Source organism: Adiantum capillus-veneris, chromosome 9, assembly GCF_014529385.1.
Source record: "Adiantum capillus-veneris isolate H3 chromosome 9, ASM1452938v2, whole genome shotgun sequence".
NCBI lineage: Eukaryota > Viridiplantae > Streptophyta > Polypodiopsida > Polypodiales > Pteridaceae > Adiantum > Adiantum capillus-veneris.
The window spans coordinates 119852239-119874186 of NC_140939.1; the positions used below are offsets into that span (position 1 = coordinate 119852239).

The following is a 21948-nucleotide window of genomic DNA, read 5'->3' on the forward strand; positions in this document are numbered from 1 at the left end:
AACTTACCCGAAGTCCCAAGTGCATACTTACTCAGAGTCCCGTAGTGAAGAGGGAGGGAATACTCTCTCTCTCTCTCTCTCTCTCTCTCTCTCTCTCTCTCTCTCTCTCTCTCTCTCTCTCTCTCTCTCTCTCTCTCTCTCTCTCTCTCTCTCTCTCTCTCTCTCTCAGGATGACAAACAAATTCTCCTCATAGCACACCAGAGCAAAGTATAGGACATCTTAGCCAATCAATCAAAGTGGAGTCAATGGTTGATCATAGAGGTCCTAGATTTGACTTGCCAAATGATATGCAAGATAATACAATTGTTAGTCATTGTAATAGTTTCATTCAAGGATACAAATAATTTATGATACACATGGATAATGTTTGTTGAAGGTAGCAAAGGGATCTTCTAGGATATAAAAGAAATCCCTTCAAGGAACACTTTAGTGAGTATTTTTGCTTGGCTTTAAATAAGCTTTCATTGCAAGATTTTCTGAGTTTAGTAGTGCTATATTTAATCCTTTTTCAAACATACTATAAGCAAGGCACATCTATTGTAAAGACTAGCTCATTGGTGATTCCTTTTGGTCCATCATTAACCAAGCAGAGCTCGATAAAAGAATTGACAGGTTTAAGAAAGCTATCAAATATTTAGAAATGTGCCCCCTCTATTAGCTCTTAAAGGATGCTTGTGGTTGCGCATCACAGAAGGAGAGGAGATTGTAGTGACACCATGACTAAAGCACCAATTAGTTCTTAGAGAATTCATAATTTATGCGGCAATTAGCAAAAAGCCATAGACTCACATTATTCCTTATTTTGATTTTCACGGCACTTACCACACCCACACACTTTACTTTTGCATTGTTTGCCATCTTTGCCTTACATGGAGAAGGCTTGTCAACCTCGAGCTCTAATCGAAGCATCATAGCTTCGCTCATTACACAGATTTGTGCACCTCCATCAATGTAGGTGTTTCCAACCCTCTTTCCTTTTATGTTTACGTCGACAATTGGAAGGATGTCATCCATGTTGCATCCCGAAATTGCTCCGGCTACCTTTGTTTTGGAGCATCTTGTACTTACCATTTTAGACCATTGTAGCCTTACTTTTGGTGCAAGATGTGGCAGTCGTGGCCATGTAATCTTTGGTCCTTGCTCTGCCACATCCAATGTTAGATCATAGGGCTTAGAACTTTCCCCTAGCTGGAAGTCGGTGATGCCCAATTTCCGTCGTGGCCTGGATGGCCTCTTGCTAGTTTCTCCTCTCATGCTTCTCTCATCATCTGATTGTGTAGCTTTCTCCCTCCTAGCTCTTTTCACAGTCATGGCTTCAAGTGGTTCTTCTTGATCGATTATTTCATAGAAGTTAATGGAATTCTAGTTTTTAATATGTAGTGAAAATGGTAAACCTCAAGCATGGAACATTATTTTTTTCTAGTTCCTAGGTACATAAGTGAGTGAAACATCTTGTAAAGGTTAATTTTTAGAAGAAACAATGTGTTGTGACAGAGAGCTTATCCAATGATTTCAATCAAGTTTTCTTGCATCCAAAGTGTTTGTTTTGAATTCCATCTTCACATTGGTAATCTCCTTTGCTTGCTCTTCACTTATTTTTCTTACATTGTGTGAGTTGTGTTGGTTCTCAATGGGTTGATTGCATGCTAAATCTATCATTTAATGATATGTTGTTAGATGCCTTTCAAACTCTTTTTGAGTACCCTAGAAATGATGGGTCGTGACTTTGTGCATGCTCAAATGAAGTTTTGATAAATCGAATTGGTGATATATAGGTAGAATAAATCTCCCCTTTTGTTTCATTGCATTTTGGATGTGTTTGCTCGCATTGCATTTTGAGTGTGTTTGCTCATAGAAACGCTTGATTATGCAAGTAGATTGCATAGTGAGATTATCTATTGATCTTGATTTGTTGACTTTTTCTTGCTAGCTCATTGCTTAGAGCTCATAGGTCATTTTATTGTGCTTGACACATTGATGTAGTCTCTGTGTCCCATTTGGGTTGACTCCTTATGTATTGACATTTGATATGCTAGTGCTCAGATATCTATGCTTCATTTTCCATCATGACAATCCATTAATGGGTGGACGTGGGGTGGTTCAATGTCAAAAGTGTAATGCATCATTCATCAAAAGGGAATCTGGTTAACTTTATCGAATGCAGACATGGTAGTGCTTGTTCATGGTAACAAGCTATTGCATAGATGCATAAAATCTCCAATTTGTTACCTTGGTGACTAACAAGAACAAGTGTGAAATCTTTGCATATGCATTTATTAAGGATTTTAAAAGCATTTACCAAGTGGTTTGAAAAATCAAACAAAGAGTATGGGAGCATCTTGTTCTTGTTTTTTGTGGTAGTGTGCTTGGTGTCTTCAATGTTGTGTGCGATTTGTTTAAAATATTTTACTATAATTACATGTTTGTGAGGAATCAGTGTATTGTATGAGTGTTGCATGATGTGTGTCTAAAGTACACTACATTAGATCACTAACAACTAGACACTAAAAGTGGAATTTTCCCCATTTGGGTAGGAGTTTGGCCAAAGGAGTAGAAGTACAACCTCCATCGAACAGGTTGGAACCAATAGACAATTGTGAGAGCAAAGAGGAAGTCACTTGGAGCTACATGTACAAAATGCTTATTTTGGAGCACTTGGTGGCATGTGCTCCAAGAGGAAGTCACTTGGAGGTACTGGTCCAAATTAAGAGCTCCTGCCATAGCTTTTGTAATTGATATTATGTGTGATATTTGAAGTGACTTTTTAAAGCTACATTATGGTTCACTATATCTTCTAATTCATACAAAGTTTCCAAGTTCTTTTTTCATTCAGTTAATATTGTGTAGTAGTTTGTTGTGATTTTTTGGAGTTGTGGACTACTATTTACATTCAAAAATAGTTGGGTTTCAGCTTGAATGGTTAAATTTAGAAGGAGTCTTAGTAGCTTAGTTTAAAAGGCTTTAACAAGGCTCAAACCCCTAAAATCCTAGGTATTATTTGAATGGGAAGCATTGATCAAGGTCCTTATAGAGGAGAATATCAAGACTTGGATCAAGCACTACACTTGAATGTAAATTTTGAGCTTTATGTAACAAGAAAAGGAGATTATAAGGTGGCATTTTGATAAAATTGATAGAGCATGTCTCTAAATGCCTTATTATAGAAAACTAACCGTCAGATAAGCAGCAAATTTCCTACGTCCTAGAAGGATTGTTAGGGAAAACTTTTTACATTCACTTATTTGATAAGTGCCACTCTATACTTAGTGATTGCTATAGAGCTTCTCTCTTATATATAGATAATTATGGCTTGGATAGATTGGGTAGGAGCACAAACACGCCTTTGGTGGCCTCAAGTGCTATAAGCCAACACATTAGTTTGAAGGCTACTGTGGAAGGGAGTTGGAGTAATCCTCAAAAAATCCGCCACCATGATACACATGTGTTAATGTCTATAAAGTCCATTAAAGTAATCATCCTACTAAATCTTTCCAAAACAAGTATGTGTTGTTCGAGAAGCTAGTAATAATTATGGTGAGATGTTATAGAAAGATATGCAAGATGACAGAACCATGTACTACTAAAGAAGATGGACATTAAATGACTTGAAACATACATCTGAGCATCAAATGGCTCAAGGTAGGGGCAAACCTCAACACACCATAGAAGGGAAGAAAAATACTCAAATGAAAACTTTGAAGACCGGAGGAGGGTTCCGTGTGAACATTATTTGGGCATATGTCAACCCATCTTAACAGATAGGGCAATCTAATGTCAAGGACACAATGACACGCCTTTGGTGGCCTCAAGTGCTATAAGGCAACACATTAGTTTGAAGGCTACTATGCAGAGGAGTTGAACTCATCCTCAAAAAATTAGCCACCATGATACACATGTGCTAATGTCTATCAAGTCTAGTAGATTAATGTTGTTTAAGAAACAAGTAATAATTATGGTGAGACATTTATAGAAAGTTAAGTAAGCATGATAGAACCATGTACTACTAAAGAAGATGGGCATTAAATGACTTGAAACCTATATTTGAGCGTCAAACGGCTCAAGGTAGGGGCAAACCTCAACATACCATAGAAGGGAAGACAAATGCTCAAATTAAAACTTTGAGGACCGGAGAAGGGTTCCATGTGAATAGTAATTGGACATGTGTCAACCCATCCTAAAAGATAGGTCAATCCAATATAAAGGGCACAATGTTTCATTCATCAAAAGGTAAGGGTCAATGATCCTAAATGATGACATGGTTAGGAAAGCCTCCATCCAATCTCCATGCATCAATTTCCAATTACACACATAGTTAGGCGACCACTAACATGGGACAACAATCAAGTAAATACTCAAATGAAAACTTTGAGGTTTGAGAAGGGCTCCATGTGAACACCAATTGGACATGTGTAACCCCATCCTAAGGGATGAGGTAGTGTGATGTCAAGGGTGCAATGTGTCGTTCATTGAAAGGTAAGTCAATGATCATGAATGAGAACATGGTGGTCCTTGTTCATGGCAACAAGTTATTACATGGATTAATGTAATCTCCAATCTGTTACCTAGGTGACTAACAATGACAATTTTGAAATCTTTAATCTCCATGCATCAATCTCCAATTAAGACACATAGTTAGTAAACCATTATCATAGGACAACAATCAAGTACCATTCTACAAGTCCATCTATTCTCTAATCTCATACAAGCAATCTCACCTATTGACCATTCTCCATGGACCATATAATGGATGAATTATTGCACATATTGGAAGCCTCCATCCAATCTACATGCATCACTTTCCAATTGCAACACATAGCTAGGCAGCCACGAACATAGGATAACAATCAAGTACCATTGTACAAGTCCAAATATTCCCTAATTGCATACAAGAAATCTCACATGTTGGTCATTACCCACGGAACATACACAGTGACCATCAAGGTAATATTTCCAAGATCACAGAGGGAGTACAAACAACATTCTAGCAAACATTGAGATATGATACTGAAATAATTTGTATCCTTGTGCATTATGACAAAGCATAATTTACATAGCTATTCTTGTTCCAAATTTAAGTAATATGAAGTATTAACTACATAAGAAAATGAGTGTATCTTATTCAATAGAAGTAGATATCTCCCCAAAAATTCTTCCTTCTTTAAAAGAAGAGCAAGTGTGATTGCTTGAATTGTCTTCTTGATTTTTAATCTTCATGTATACAAAACATCCAACCCTTTATGAGAAATTAATTGACAGGATGCTCAAGTTGCTACTTATAGTTCTCCTCTTTTGATGTCATCTTTTAAATGTGGATGATTTTCCTCGCACTCTCTTGGTGTTTGTGGTGCTACTCTTGTCTTTTGATTGCATAGACACAAAATTCTAAGAGGAAGTGGATTCTTGTTTTGGGAAGAAATTTATGACAACATGCACCATTTAAATCTCTTTCTCAGCTTCATTATGACACTTGGGAACATCAATAGGATTTCTAATTTCTCTCTTTAAGAGAAACCCATATGCATTCATGATATGAACTACTCATGTTATCCAGATTACTTGACATGAGAGATTTACTTATCTAGTTGGAAACACTAGAGAAATAAAATTTTCTTAACTGAAAAAAGAAATTTTGACACTCTGCTTTAATTTTCTTTTTAAAATTGTTTAATATTCGATAAGATATAGACATCTTTGCTTGTCGTGTACATGAAATTTCTCTTGCTTAACACAACTCCTCTCTTGATTGAGAAAGAAACCTTTGACATTCTTAAATCTTTCCTTGAGATGGTGGAGTCTCTTAGATTGGGCAACTCCATAGAGGATGAAGGAAGCATCGCTATTTAGATACCAATGCAAAATTTGAGTAATTAACTATCATCGTTACTCAGATGATTGAACAAGCAATTCATAATATCATGTTTCAGATATAGACACAAAAGCAATTACATAGCACAAGTAGAAAGTTAGAAAGAGAGAGTAATAGACGACACAACATTGAGCGTGAGAATGGCCGATCCTCTCTATAGAGATTATTATTGTATCATGAAAGCTTACAATGAGGCTAAATACAATCATGATACAACATCTTGTGAATAAGATGGGCATGTCAACATAGTTTCTTCTCTGATCAAGCCAATAACTTCAGCCTTCTCTAATTAGAAACTTAGACTCATAGAGTCATCTCATTAAAAAATTGTCATCTTGTTTCTTGTTTGAAATCTATTTTTCCTCCCGTAGAAGAACAAAAACACAAAAAAGCTTAGAAATATGCGGATGCTTCTCTTTAGAAGAGTGTTACTAACATAGTTCCATGTACGATTCAGGCATGGAAAATAGCTTCTCCATTGTCTTCCTTGGAAATGGTGAGAATGAAAGTGAAAAAAGACGTTGCTATAAAAAAACCTAAACCTTGTTAAAACATGGGAGTGATAATATATGCGTGTAGAGCTTGAAGAGAGCTTTCATTTCAATCTTGGTTTGTGGGATTTTGACAATCGAAAGTCAAGTTACGGCCATTTTTGTGAAAGGCTATCTTGCACATGTGGTTGTCCAATGTTTGATCAAGAGAGTCATTTGCCTCCCAAAAACACCTTTGTCCCCCTCTTTTTAGTGTTTTTAGTTCTTTTAAGAGCCTCCTCTTATCTTTTTAGTCAACTTTAGCTTATATGGTATAATTAGTTTCAATAACATGCAAAGTGCCTTAGAAATTGAGCATGTAACCTTCTTTCAGTAGCCTCCTCTTATCCTTTTCATCCAAACTTAGCTTACATGGTATAATTAGCTTAAACAGCATGCAAAGTGCCTTAGAAATTGAGCACATAACCTTCAAAAATTCACATTTGATGATAGATTCTTGATCTGAAGTTGTCCTCTTCAAGAAAATGTCGATATAAACTCTTGATTTTCAAAAATCACTGTCGTTTACAAGAAAAAACACTTCTAAAATACATCTGTATCATACTAATAATTCTCATAAAATGCTTTCATAAACATAATTGGTGACAATCTTGCATAGCTTTGACAACCTGCCTTAAGGATTATTGGTGATGAGGATTTTGCATAAATTTTTTAGTGGATGAATAGGGTAGAGTTTGTTAAAAGACCTATAGAAAAGATGTTGGCAATATGTTTTCTAAAGGATGTGAGGAAAGAATTTTAGAGTGCTACTGTTGTAATCTATGAGATTCACGACTTATTGCTACTAAACACTTGATAGGAAGAGAGAGATCAAGCGAGTAAAGAGGATCGAGAGAGTGATTATGGGATGCTAATCACGTTGGTGGATTTGATACCGAGTGAAAGGTTGGGGGATTAGCAAGCATATTCTTATGTTGGCATAATTAATTAACACACTGATTACGCAATGCAACAGAGAGAGTGTGTAAACTTGATCAATGATAAACTAACAACATGTTTGAAGTGTATAAGAGAGGTGTCTACTTATATAGGAGCTGCAAGTGGCTAGGTGCACCTCACAAGGTTCACATAGCTATTCTTTGCAAGGGTCAGGGGAACTCCCAAAGGACAAGAGTGTCTCGATAGAATGTGGAAAGCTAGGGTGACTGGAATACCTTTTTGGAATCTTGTGCAACTCACATGCCAAGTGTACTAGACCATGTGCCCTCACATGATTATATGATGACTGGGCTGCACTGAAGCAGTAGGGAGACAGATTGGTATTGATGATGTAGCTACCAAGGTGGAGAAATGCTTGGGAAAAAGGATTTGAGGTAGAAGAAGGAACTCCAAAAGTGAAGATTAGATTTAAATTCAATTTTTTATAGTGACTCGGATGATTCTTTGGATTTGGAGTGAGAAGATCACTCTAGCTCAACAAGGTCTACCACTAAGTATTAAGTTTATGATATTGAAGTTGAAAGATACTAGAGAAGCTTATCTTATATTCTAGGGAGAGCATAGAGGTATCGATCCCTCTCTCTCTCTCTCTCTCTCTCTCTCTCTCTCTCTCTCTCTCTCTCTCTCTCCCTCTCTAAAAAAATATCTTCTATCATATAAATGTCTTGGGACATATTACCCATCATTTTGTCTATAAATTTTTTAGCATTAACAAGTTGATGAAAGACAAGAGGCAAAAGTTATCATCATATTGTGTCATTAGCAGAGCAAGAGGAATTCATCTCTATCAAAACTATCAACCGCACGTTGGGGGGTGGGGGGGGATTTAGAAACAAGGGGTATGCCATCAAGTAATGTGGGAGGAGGTGTCATTGTTGAAGAAGAAACTATAGTAGGAAGATGGAATTCCAGTTATACAATTAGTGCACCTATATACCATAGATGATAGTAGGCTAAGATAGCTCCAATTGCCTCAACCATATGCTTCTTTTCTTTGTCTCTCCTCTTCTTGGCTCTTTTTGCATTTATACTCTATTGGGAATTATGGGCTTTGTCCTATGATGGTGTGCATCTCCTCTATCCTACTGGGATGCATAGGTGGCATTGTACCATGTGTTAGCATGTGGCAAAGGTACCTAAGGGTGTGGGTACCCATGGGGGTCATTACTAGAGGATGTGGACTTACCTAGAGTTAGTTAAATGGACTCAAAAAGTTCCTTCAAAAGTCATCCACTAGTTTGCAAGTTGGATGGGCTTATTTGGAGCCTTTGTATGATGTCATCGGTGATGCTAGATGAGATACCTTGGATAGCTCTATATAATGAGCCTTTTGCACTCACTTTTTGTACAATCAATCAATCTAGTTTTTCACTCACTTTTGGTACAATCAATCGATCTAGTTTTGCGTCTACATTCTACTCTATCTCTATTGTTTTTTTGCATCATCATTACCATGTTAACACCATGAATAGTTCTCTTATCCATCCTCCCTAAACTCTACAAGTGGTATCAGAGCCTATGGTTACTCCTAGGTCATTACTTAATTAACATTTCCTAATCTCTCACTAGATCACTAGCCTAGGATGCATTAATAACGATTAGTTTTTTTTTCTCTTGCTAATGTGAGCACATTGTTGGGTTCTGCCCCTTCAGCCACTACTCTCTTGGCTAGTAGAAATACTAATGCTTTATTACCGATCAATTATAAGCTCTGATTTGCTCTACAATTAGTGTTTTCTTCTCTTAATCTTTCACCCCCTTTTTGCTCATTTAAGCCCTAATTTCTTTGCCCTCAAGCATACATTTGAAAGCCCACCTATGTGTAGAAAGCCTCTGCAACAAAGCCGTTCCATTGAGCTATGAACCTCTGAGAATGGGCTTCACAACCTCTTTCAATTATTGTGACCAAATATATGCAAAGCTCTCGGCTCTATAGACTATAATAGCTTTAAAATGTTTTGATTGGCTTGGTGGACACATAAAGCCACTTGGGCTCGTGGGTAGCATGTGGCGTCCAATCTAGGTGCATGTGGTGGAGTTCAAATTTCTTCAACACACTAATTTTAGTGTGAGCCCGTGGGTGGACTCCAAGCAAAATGCTAAATTGTGCTCTAAGAGCCTTTCAGGTCCGCTGGAACCGTTGCACACGCAGGCGTCAAAACCATTTTTTGGTGCGTCTATCGGATGCGAGGCTTGAATTTGAAATGGCTCATCTTTTTTGGGCCTACCAACAAATTAGGTGGCCCCCCTTCCCACGGCCATCACTCTCTCCCCAAGATGCCAACCTCCCTAAAAACTTAATTTAAATGCCTTTTCCCATGATCAGCACAACAGGTAGAGAAGGTAGAGCAAGCACATTTTGCTTGAGCCTCAAGCAATCTAAGGGACTACTTCCCATGAGCTGAAAAGCCAAAGAACAACCAGTTCTCCCAAAATTCTTCAATGGTCTCTCCATTTGAATTTCAAAGCCATCAAGGCATGTCTAAGCATAAGGTTTTTTTTTTTTTTTTTTGAAGGGCTACTCTATCTCTCTCAAAGAGGGATTCAAAATTTGTAAAAAAACTCAAGCCTCAAACTTCAAGGATTCAAGAAAAGGCAAAGGCAACACTCTCATCTTTTCTACCTAGTGGAGGGTGACCACTTTTGAGGGTCCGCATAGGAGATCAAAGGGAAAAATCTATATTTTTCTCTCTCTCATCCAAAAGAATTAAATCCAAATCTTTTTGCAGCCTAGCACTACATAAGGCAATGTATTTCTATACATACATCACTAAGGATATTGTCATGTGTGCTTGTAAGGAGTTAGACATTGGCATGGGCTAAGACCACTCCATTGCACCATGAGGGATTGGGAGATTAGAAGGCTCACTTCAAGGGGAGGAGTTTTAGTTACAATAGTTCATCATTTCACATTAGTTTTATTTGCATTTTCGTTCATTAAAGCTCATGAGCAAGCTACAAAAGCAACCATGGCAGCAACAGCACCAAGATGGTGCGAGTAGTAGAGTCAGAAGAAAAAGAAGTAGGAGTGGAGGAGGACAAACAATGAAGCTCTGGTAATGAAAGTGCTTTTGTAGACTCCCAGATTAGAGCTATGTGTTGGACTCTTGAATTGGAGATGTACTCCTCGATTGGAGTGTTTATCATAAGTTGTGTCTTGGATTGGAGATGGTCTCCTAGATTGGAGATGATGGTCAACTTGAATTGGAGTGGCTATTTCTTGTTGTCATGGTCCAAACCCCAAGGGGAGGGTTGCTGAGAATTGGAGGCTTTGTCCTATGATGGTGTGTATCTCCTCTATCCTACTAGGATGCATAGGTGGCAGAATACCATGTGTTAGCATGTGGAAAAGGTACCTAAGGATGTGGGTACCCATGGGGGTCATTACTAGAGGGTGTGGACTCACCTAGAATGAGTTAATGGAATCCTAAAGTGCCTTCATCCACAAGTTTGCAAGCTAGATGGGCTGACTTGGAGCCTTTGTATGATGTCATCGATGATGCCAGATGAGATGCCTTGGCTAGATCTATGTAATGAGCCTTTTGTACAAACTTTCTATACAATCAGTCAATATAGTGTTAAGTATGGAGCCTGATTTACCCCTTGTAATTTTATGGGAGCATGCAAGTGGAGATGGACTCACTATATTGCAACCAAACATGGGAGTTGGTTGAGTTGCCTAAAGGTAAGTGGGCACTTCAGAACAAATGGGTGTATAAGTTAAAGGAAGAAGAAGGTGGGAAGAAAAGATACAAGTCTAGACTTGTGGTAAAAGGGTTTTCTCAAAAGAAAGGTATTGACTTCAATGATATTGTAAAAATGAACTCAATTAGGCTTGCCTTAGCCTTGTGGCTGCTCATGATCTAAATCTTGAGCAAATGGATGTAAATACGGCATTCCCTCACGGTGACTTAGAGGAGTAAATTTACATGCTTCAACCAAAGGGGTATGAAGTAAAAGGTAAGGAGAAAATGGTTTGCACATTAAAGAATAGTTTGTATGGTTTAAAGCAAGCATCAAGACAATGGTACTTGAAGTTCGATCGATGGATGTTGGATCATGGATTCACAAGATGCAACTCGGATCACTGTGTCTTGGGAGATGGAAAGTTCATCATCCTAATGTTGTATGTTGATGACATGCTGATTACAAGTGCTAACATGCAGGACATCAAAGACCTAAAAGAGGACCTGTCTAAATCTTTTTCAATGAAAGATTTAGGTGCTGCAAAGAGGATACTTGGTATGAAGATATCAAGGGATAGGACGAAGAAGACAATAAAGCTATCTCAAGAGGATTACATCAAGAAGGCACTAGAAAAGTTTGCGATGCAAAATGCAAAAACGGTTTCTACACCTTTGGCTGGTCACTTCAAACTAACCAAGGATATGTGTCCAAAGACACAAGAGGAGATAGTCTATATGTCTAAAGTTCCATATGCTGCAATGATAGGTTCTCTTATGTATGCTATGGTCTGGACAAGGCCAGACATTGCAGTGGGAGTTGTAAGTAGGTTCATGGACAAAGGTTCATGGACAACCCAGGTAAAGAGCACTGGGCAAGTTGTGAAGTGGATACTTAGGTATCTAAAAGGGACAACAACAAATGTTTTGTATTTTGGAGGAACTGATATTTTTCTAGAAGGGTATGATGATGCAAATATGGTAGGTGACAAAGATACTTGAAGGAGCACTACTTGCTATGTCTTCACGGTTGAAGGCACATCAGTAAGTTGGGCTTCAAAGCTGCAGAAAGTGGTCTCACTTTCTACCACAGAAGCAGAGTATGTAGCAATGACGGACGCAAGCAAAGAAATTATGTGGCTTCTCAGATTCTTAGAAGAGCTTGGATTCAAACAAGACAATTGTGTCTTGTACAGTGATAGCCAAAGCACTATCCATCTTGCAAAGAGCTCAACCTTTCATTCAAGGAAAACACACATTGAGGTTGATATCACTTCATACGCACTCTTTTGGAAGTTGGACAGCTAAAGCTAGGAAAGGTGCATACAAGTGAAAATCCAGCAGACATATTTACAAAGGTGGTCAATAAGGAGAAGTTGAGCTTTTGCTCATCTTCAATTGGCATTCAAGGATAAGAAGCCAAGATGAAAAGCATTCATAGGTTTGGTTTGGAGGTCAGTCTCCAAGTGGGAGATTGTTATGGAGCTTGATTTACCCCTTGTAATTTTCTGTATTAAAAACGCAAATTTGTAAGGCCCCCATTCTAAGGAGAAGACATCGTGCATGAAGAAAAAATCACTTGCCAAAAAACAAAATTACTCGCCAGAAACCAAAATTTCCACGGCCAGTCTCAAGCAAAGCTCGCGACTGGCTTCGCCGAATATTATGGTCGGACGGTGGCCGGAAAGTGGTCAAAAAACGGCCGATCGTTTGGCCGGTTGGCAGGTGGCCAATAGTCAATGGCCGCTGGCAGTGGTCGGAAGTCAATGGCCGGTTGGCAAGTGGCCATTAGTCAATGGCCGGTGGCCGGTGGTCGGAAGTTAATGTCCGGTGGCCGGTGGCCGAATTCAATGGCCGATGGTCAATTTCAAACGAGGACTTGTCTTCTCAACGGTGGCCACACATGGGCGGATTGGAGGGTCCGATTTGGACTTATCTACACAAGGGCGGCTACACATGGCTGCCTCTCATGAGAGAGGGCAGCCCTTTTGGCCTATAAAAGGAGGCCATTTCTACTCACATTTCACATTGTAAAGTTGATGCAACAAGGTGGGTGTGAGCTGGTGAGAGTGAAGCAAGGCGGGAGCTCTATTAAGGGTAAAATCCCTTTGTAACCTACTTCTTGTTTGAAGTACTAAAGCCATTGAGTGATTCCTTTCCCGTGGATGTAGCCCACATCGGGTGACCCACATATATATCGTGTGTACTCTCTCTCTCTCTACTCTATAATCTCTTGTGTATGAAAATTATCTCTCTTCATTAAGTAATGTACTCAATTATCTACTTAGCTACGTCATATTTCCTAACATATAGTTTGGCATCTACATTCTACTCTATCTCTATTGTTTAATTAGCATCGTCATGATCATGTTAACACCATGAATGGTTCTCTTATCCATCCTCCCTAAACTCTGCATACTCATCCTACTTGAAGTGGTGCCTGTAGCTAAAGACTCCAATAAAGCCTTCTGTCTCTTCTGCTTCTCTCCTTGTCGTCTCTCTACCTAACCTTCTGGATGCATATATCCCACATGATCTAGCTTCTCACAAACAACACAATGACTCAAAAGCCTAATAAAAAACACCCTTTGTCAAGTCCCTTGTCCATACATAATTGGGAGAGAGATTAAGCAAGGGCCACTTTGATTGTGGGTATATGGCCTCCATCATATGTTACCTTCCCATCACCTAAAAATACACCAATGATTTTTTTAATCTTTGAAAGATGCAATTACAGCACTAGAAGGATGCAAGGTAACCTCACTCTAACTCCAAGAGCATTGCCCAAGCCAAAAAGATCCATGCCCTTTTTTGGCTAATGACCAATATGACCGGACACACCCATACTAACTCACATCTTACATTATTCTATTGGATAATATAGACCAATAAAGAGTGAGTGCAGGTAGTCTTACTATGACCACACCTTGTCCAAGCTCCAATTTTAATGTAATCTATCCTATTTTTTTCTAAAAGCCTTACAAAACAGTCATGTAATTTTGAGTCGAATGTTGTATCCATTGAGTTGTAAATACTTGGTGTCCCACCATTGCTTTCAAAGTCATGTGATCACTTGAATTAGGTTGCCCTATGAAGAGTGAGAAGAGTTATTTACCTTTATATAATTGACAACTCTTGTCTACGAAAACAATGCCAAGAAGGTTGAAATCCTTGGTTTTGTTTTGCAAGAAAGAGTATGTGATTATTTACAAATCCTAAGTGTCCCCACTAGAGAGAGAGAGAGAGAGAGAGAGAGAGAGAGAGAGAGCCTTTGTATAAGAGTAGGAAGTGTTAGTATGCTCAATTTTGCAACAAACAACCCTACATTGGCAAAAATCTCACTTACAAAATTTCATTGAATCCAAAAGTTGAATGTCTTGACATTTTTAATAAGGCAAGTGGACCATTTTTATAGAATGGCCCTCTTTTGTGAGATATTTGAAAATTACTCTCGTTATGTTTATTTTTAGCAATTGTACTTCCTTTTGTCCTCTTCCTCTATGTTTTTCTCATGTGATGAGGATCCACCTCTCTTTCTAAGAGTTGCATATGCAGTGTGGTTGAGGGTCGAAACATTTTATTCCACTCATAACCTTATCCTTGTTTTGATATCCAATGATAATCTTAAGGGAAACCTACAAGATTTCTTTCATCTTGTGAGTATATTGAAATCCTTTTAGTAGCCTTGCTAGAGTGTGAGGGTAGTTATACCATACACTTTGCAGGATCTTGGAACTTAATAACATAAAATTCAATTGGTATCTATAGAAGCATAGAGTGTTGGACTTTCCAATATAATTAAAGAAGAGGAGAAACAAAAATTAAAAATTCCTAATTGCATAGACTTCTATATTCTTTCTTTTCTCTTCGAAGAAATCAAGATATAAGTGAGAAGGAAGTATAAAAGCACAAATGGATTGAGCTTAAAGCATTGCATGCTCAACCAATTCAACACCTTGGATACTATGTTGATCCATGTAAGTCTTTGTCCTCCCCATAAGTTTCCTCGATATATTTGGCATTTATGTGTTTATGATCAATATTATTGCCTATCACCCTAAGCAGGCACCTCATGGCTAAGCACATACAAGTCTTGGGGACTATTTGTGTAACTATAACTCTTCATCTTTGCATATGGGATTGGTTAATGTGTCAAGACAAGCTACTATTGTTAAGTATACTTGTACAACTTTATTTACACTAAAATTCTTCTACCTTGATGTCTACTAAAAGGTGACCTCAATTTAATAAATTCAAAATTCATCTTAAACATATATTTAGGATGAAAGTCTAAATTTGGACTAAATATTGGATGGTGACTGTGACTATGAAGATTCCCTCTCTTTGCAATCCAACGACCGCTTGTGGAGCTCTCTCTCTCTCTCTCTCTCTCTCTCTCTCTCTCTCTCTCTCTCTCTCTCTCTCTCTCTCTCTCTCTCTCTCTCTCTCTCACGCACACACACACACACACACACACACACACATCGTGGTTGATGAATACCGTGCAAGGGTCACCAGTTTTGCATCCACAGAGTTAGTCAACTCCCTGTGTGTGTGTGTGTGTGTGTGTGTGTGTGTGTGTGTGTATGTGTGTGTGTGTGTGTGTGTGTGTGTATGTGTGTGTGTGTGTGTGTGTGTGTGTGTCTGACCTTCACTTGGATGTGTAGCTCATGTAGCTAGATCTACTCCTTTCAGATATGTGTGTTCCCATGCAAACACGTCCTTGTATTTCTGGAACAATGCCTTTCCTTTGTCCTAATCTCTGGCTTTATATGCTTGTTAATTTTGACCATTTGAGGGTTCTCCTCTGAGCCAAGATTCCATTCCTCTACTTCTTGGTCATTTGGAAACAACCAATTTGGGCCTCCTCCCTTTCGTTTAGCCAGTGACTCGTCTTCCTTTGCAATCCTAATACCAACAACATAATCATTAAAGGAGCTACTCAATTCCAGTAATCCATTTTGAATTTCCATCTCATTGATAGTTGGGTTCCCCTGATCAGAGTTTGCCTGACTGGTTTCCTTTGTTGGTATGAAGTCAAACTTATCTTGTTCTTGCTGCTTTGGTGGTCGTCCATCTATGTGAACTGATCTTTCCCCGACATTTTGTTTAGTGAACTACTTTGGGTATTGTTCGATGTTAAATCCTCTCTCTTCTTGCATTTTCCATGTGCAATTGCCTTTGCTTTCATTAAAGGCATGCGGCCTTATACAAGGCATTGACATAGGCGAGAGAATATGAGAAGATAGCTAGGATGTTGACATGGGTGATAATTCACAAGGAGATTACTAATCAGGGGTTGTTGGAGAAAGGTGTGCATATCGTGCGTGTGGGGAGCGGGGGGGGGGGGGGGGGTGTTATACCAAAATTACTGATAAGAATGCCACTACTAGGTAAAAGAAAAGAGAAAAGCATAATTGTTTTCTTTCGAAACATTGGATTTTGTTCTAGGACAATTATTGGGTCATGGTCTTTTAGGACTATGTGCTCTTTAGGTTACTTAATGCTCTTCTAGGATTTAATTTCCTTAATGTTTGCACTCAATCAATTTTGATCAATCATTGAGATTTTATCTTTGACTTAACAAGGAGAACTCAAAATGTAGTCAGTGGACATATTTGCATGTATTAATTCTGTAGTAGAGTTTGCATGGCGGCATGCATTAATGTGTTGATATAAGTAATCTTGCATGCTCTGTGATTTTGACAGGTTAAAAAAAAACCTTGGATTGATTTGTTTGTACTTAATAGTGCATCATTTGTGGCCTCCTTTACGTGATTGACTTGTTTGGTAATCCTTTAGTTATCAAGGAAGTAATAGAGTCGATACCCACTCCTTATTTTGTTTTAATGCAATTAGTTTGATATATTCTACCTAGTGATTATGTCTATAAAGGAGGGTATACAAAGTAAGGAGATCAATTGATATTCACACTCCATATCCTAATCAATGCTCCACTTTGTAGCTTGGTAAATACCTCCTCCTTTTACGTGTTCCGTAAAAAAATGAGAAGCATGTGCACAAGTGTGCACACACTTGTACAATTAACATATATAAAAGAAAGTCTTTGGCTTGGCACGTAGATATAGGAGTTTGAATGAGACGATAAAGGACTTGGGAAGGTAAAGCTAAAGGCAAGTGTAACGTGACCGTGTCTGTCATCATCAAGAGGCTTTCAAAGAAACTTTGAATACAATATGATTTTTTATGATTAAAAGTGATAAACTTTGATTGTGTTTGAAATAAGTGAATCAAATTTGATAAACCATGCTAAAGATAAACACTCTTGGGTGACATATATAGCATGTGGTGTTCCTTGACACCGGTAATACAAACAATTGATGGATCTTGTGCTTTTTGTATTGAAAGATGTTGGCAATAGGAGATTCCTTTCTCTTGGTGTATGATTGTTGGCCTGTAAAGTGTTGGACTACAAAAGGTGATCATTTGCTTTAGTAACGAAACCTTTTTGTACATCGTTCAGACACTCAATCTTTGAGGGAGCAATTAACGCTCTTGAATAGAATGTCTGTATTTCTCCATGAAATTTTGATTATGGTATCATAGTTTAATACAAAAATTCCCACTTTATTCGCAAGTACTTTTTCCCAAAGACTACAGTTCGTGTTTTCTTAACCAAGGGCATATGTAGCAATGTAGACTCCCTTGTTGGGGTTTTGCACGTAGACCTGGTACCTCATGGCTGGATGGTGATAAGGCTGCAAAAAATACGTACTTATCACTTTTTAAAGCCTTTTGAGCTAAATAGTACATTGTTAACTTTTAAGGCCTATGATAACCCATATAAATGACTCCTGTGATGATTATGTTATGTGACCTTACCTTGATATATAACTTATTGCTCTCACTTTTCTTGTATTTGTTTCACACAACTACTCACTCCAAGATCTCCTCCAGGATGAAATGTTGTCTACTTGTTCTTAAGATTTTGGCTATTTGGCTATCAAAGCCAAATAAACTCCAGGTGGAGTACAATGCTCACACAAACATTACTTGTTTTCATCATTTTGACTATCTAGCTCAATTGAAGCACAATACTCACAAAAAAAATAAATATTATTCTCGAAAATCTTTTTCAATTTGATTACTAGCAATAATATGGAAAATCATTTGCTCTGTACAATATCAAGCATATCTTTACTAGTAAAATAGTCACTTAACTTGGACTAGATTTGATAATCACTTGATGTGGTAGTAGGCTTATACTCAATGGGCCTATTGTCTCAATAAGTATGGTGCTTTGGAAAGGGTGGGTGCACACACACACACACACACACAATGAAAATCAAAATTTTATCTTGACCTAGTGTGGGTTTAGAAGGAGGGTTACAAACACCAATTTTTGCTTCACTCGAGAATATTGTAGGAGCCTCCCCTTATTTTTAAGTTACCTATCATTAAGGGTTTTTAGCAAATTTAAAAGGGTACTATATGACGTGAGCAACTAGATGCAATTAGAGAAGGGAGGTATAATTAAGGTACCACCTTACATGAGTCCATTATCCCACTATCTCGACTAAACCTCTGCATGGTGGGAGCTATCAAAAAAAACCTCTTGCAGGTTCACTACCTTTCCCACTTCTTCCACCACTTCCACTTCCACTTCCACTCCCACTCTGAATACTGACCACCATACATCTCGCTTATATTCTCTTTCATAGAACACCTTCAAATTTTATATGAAAATGGTGGTATGTGATCTTGAGGCCTTCAACTTACAGGGCTTCCTCATTGGGCCATATGGTGCTGACTAATTCTACATGGACCTTCCTACATAGGTTATGGGAAACACGAGTACTTTTTATCTTTAATTTGTGTATAGCATATAGTGGACATCGATGACAAGTGCCCTGCTTACAAGACACCTGTAGTGTATGAGTTAAGTACTAACTTGTTCTTGCCTCATAATGGATGCAGGTATCATTTGTGGAGCTATAGTCAACACACAAGTTTCCAGAAAAATAATATGTTGTAATTTCTAACCTTAATGGAAGTATCTTTTGTTTGAAGAATCCATTTACTATAATTGTATTAATTTGATGTCATGTACTCCCTAAATTGAAAACTATACACACTAATGGTCTTGGCAACTCACAAACTTACCAAGATCCTTTGTCTAACTAGATGAGCTTATATTACTTTGGACTCACATAATGCAGGACATCGTTGCTACTTGGCATGAAGATCTCATGCGGCTGGGGTATTTCGATCAATTTCCTGTTGTAGCTTCCTTCATACAAGGCTTACTTCTTTGCATAAGGGACCCCCTCTTCCACAACACCATCATTGAACATGACCTTGCATGCTCAATGCAGGGGTAGGGTTTGACACTCTACTCTTAGTCATCTTGGACATCCCTACATGGTTGTGCATCTATGCCCTGGCTCGAGAAAATCCCTCGCAAGCTATTGAGAAGGTTTGAGACGTCATTTACCAACACCTCAAGTATTTTCATTGAAGAATCCCGGGAAAGCAAGGAATGGAGGGAAAATTCTCCTTCCATCATGAGGAGAATTATGGAGATGCATGGCAAAAAACTCCGAAATGACCCGACAGAGGAGGAAAAGTATGCTTCAAGGGGTCGCTTATGTTTTCTTTTTCCCCACCATCAAACCCTATGGGTAACCTCATACCAGATGAACTCAAAGATGATGAGCAAGAAGCTATCAAGGAGGAGTTTTTTGTTGTAGGGGCTCTCCTAGAAAAAGTTTCTAAACCTATGGAGGCTTACAGCGACCCTTTCATCCTACACCAACGGTTGGAACCTATGTTGCAAGACATCCATCAAAAAGTTTGGGGCTTTGGGAACTAAGCTTTGCTAGCTCCCATTAATGAGAAATTTATTCTCACCCTGCTAAATGACAAGGATAAGGAAGCAACAAGAATTGGTCTACAACACATTCTTGTGACCAATTCTTCCAATATTATTGAGTCCTATCTCATTGGGTGCCCATTTAGTATGGCACATTTTGAGACATGGAGATGTTCTATCAACTTGAGGTGTCTTCTTGGGGTAAAAGGTGTCATATCCCTCATAGGCTGAGATCCTAGCTACGCTACACAAGTACGAAATATTCATAGACCTTTTAATAAATGTGGATGTGAGTTTAATGGAAAAGGTGATCAATGTCATGATGGCAATGTACTCTTGTTTGATCATGCTTATGGGCTAATGATTTTTAAAGTCACCTAGTTTTTTCCAACTAATTCTTTGACGAAGAGCACCCTCAAGTTTCTGAAGTGGGTTTGAACTGAAGGTCAAGAAGGCATAAAAGCACTCCTCGTTCACTTTATGTATTGGGATAGGCTAATGGTATTCATCGAACAAGCTGCCCTATTCCCAACAAATACCCTTGGATGTTCAAGCTAATGAGTTGGATTCATTCCTCCAAAAGGTTGTATATTACCCACCAGAAATTCTAGCTATGAGTCTAGACATGGAAAAAGGGGGCGGGTGGACCAGGGTCGAGGAAAGCAAAATAAAAGTCAAAGTCCACGATATTTGACTCATCCACCTACTCCACCTATGTGGAACCCTATCTTCTCCCCTTCTAAATCATCTGCTAGTCACTCCACTATCAACCGATCTACTGCACAGGCTGCAAGAGAATCACCTTCCACCCATGACTTCAATCAAAATCCTACACCCACCTCTAGAACCCGCTCTACAATTACACCTAGTTGTACCCCTAGTGCTAAATATCTATTGTACTTTTGAATGGTTGCAAGCCATTATCAACAAGGATGAAGTCGGCCGAAGATTATTCTCCCAAACTCAACCACCTAGGAACCGCATTATCTTTCATCTAGCCTATCAGAATGTTTTCATGGACTTGAGGTCTGTCTAAACCTTTTTTGGGTTATTTTGTATGGAATTAGCATCAGAACTAACGAAATATGGGACAACATATGTTTTGCCTAGTATTTCCTTCACTCCATCAAGCTTATGGTATGCAATGCTAAGGATGTTTTTACTTGATCTACTCTACCTATATAACATTGTATTGAATCAATGCCTGGTTATCACCAAGACTAAACATGTTTTTTTTTAAAAATCTTTTGCTTCTTGAGAATAATCTCATAAGAACCACACTTATGAAAGGACTCAATCATATTCCCAGTCAAACCCTTATGTAGACACTCTGATCCTACCACCTCATTTGTATGAGGATCAAGTTAAAAGTCTCTTTTGGAAGTACTGTGAAAGTTCCCTCCCAACTAAAGTCTCCACTAAAATGATAACCCCCATTGATCCCCACATTGATAGTTTGAAAACAATTTCTTTATTACTTGCTTAGACAAAGTAACTAACAACCCCATATTCATTTGCCCATCCTTTATGATTCAAGAAGCCTAGAAGAGTTTAGAAGGAAATGATTTCCTACCTAGTGATAAATCTCCCTCCACCACTCTACAGGAGATTCAATCCTTCTTGATTAAATTTCAAAGCTCAAAACCATCTCCCTCTCCCTTATCTCATGGCTATATACAAGGCTCACAAAAAAGCCTTCAGATGATCACTTGTGAGTCTAATTGTTGTTTTACTAAAGCTTCACTCCTATTAGCATGCATACTAAAAACTTATATATCATGTCTAAAACATCGAGCTCATCTACTAAATAAAAAAGCTCTCCTATATTTCAATATAAAGCTGCAATCTCGGTGGGTCCCTATATGAGGTTATCCTTAACCTACATGAACAAGTCAACTCGATCTTCTTAGTTGATATAAAGAAATGCTATGAAAATATCCCACGTCATGGAGACATAGGCCTAATTACAATTATAAACAATTTACTTAGCTATGTCTTTGACCAACAAGGACCTTTCATATCCTTTAAAAGCTTTCCTAGTAGATGTATGCGTGGAACCTCGTCACATTAGTCAT

General features: G+C 38.3%; 1 long non-coding RNA gene across 1 annotated transcript in view; it reads right to left on the reverse strand.

Annotated features, from left to right (window-relative positions):
• Positions 1–17282: 17282 nt before the first annotated feature.
• Positions 17283–21948, reverse strand: part of LOC147451080 (uncharacterized) — a 117843-nt gene continuing 113177 nt past the window's right edge. The window contains exon 3 of the long non-coding RNA XR_015189312.1: positions 17283–17759. This is a non-coding gene — a long non-coding RNA (uncharacterized LOC147451080). The remainder of the gene's footprint in view (positions 17760–21948) is intronic.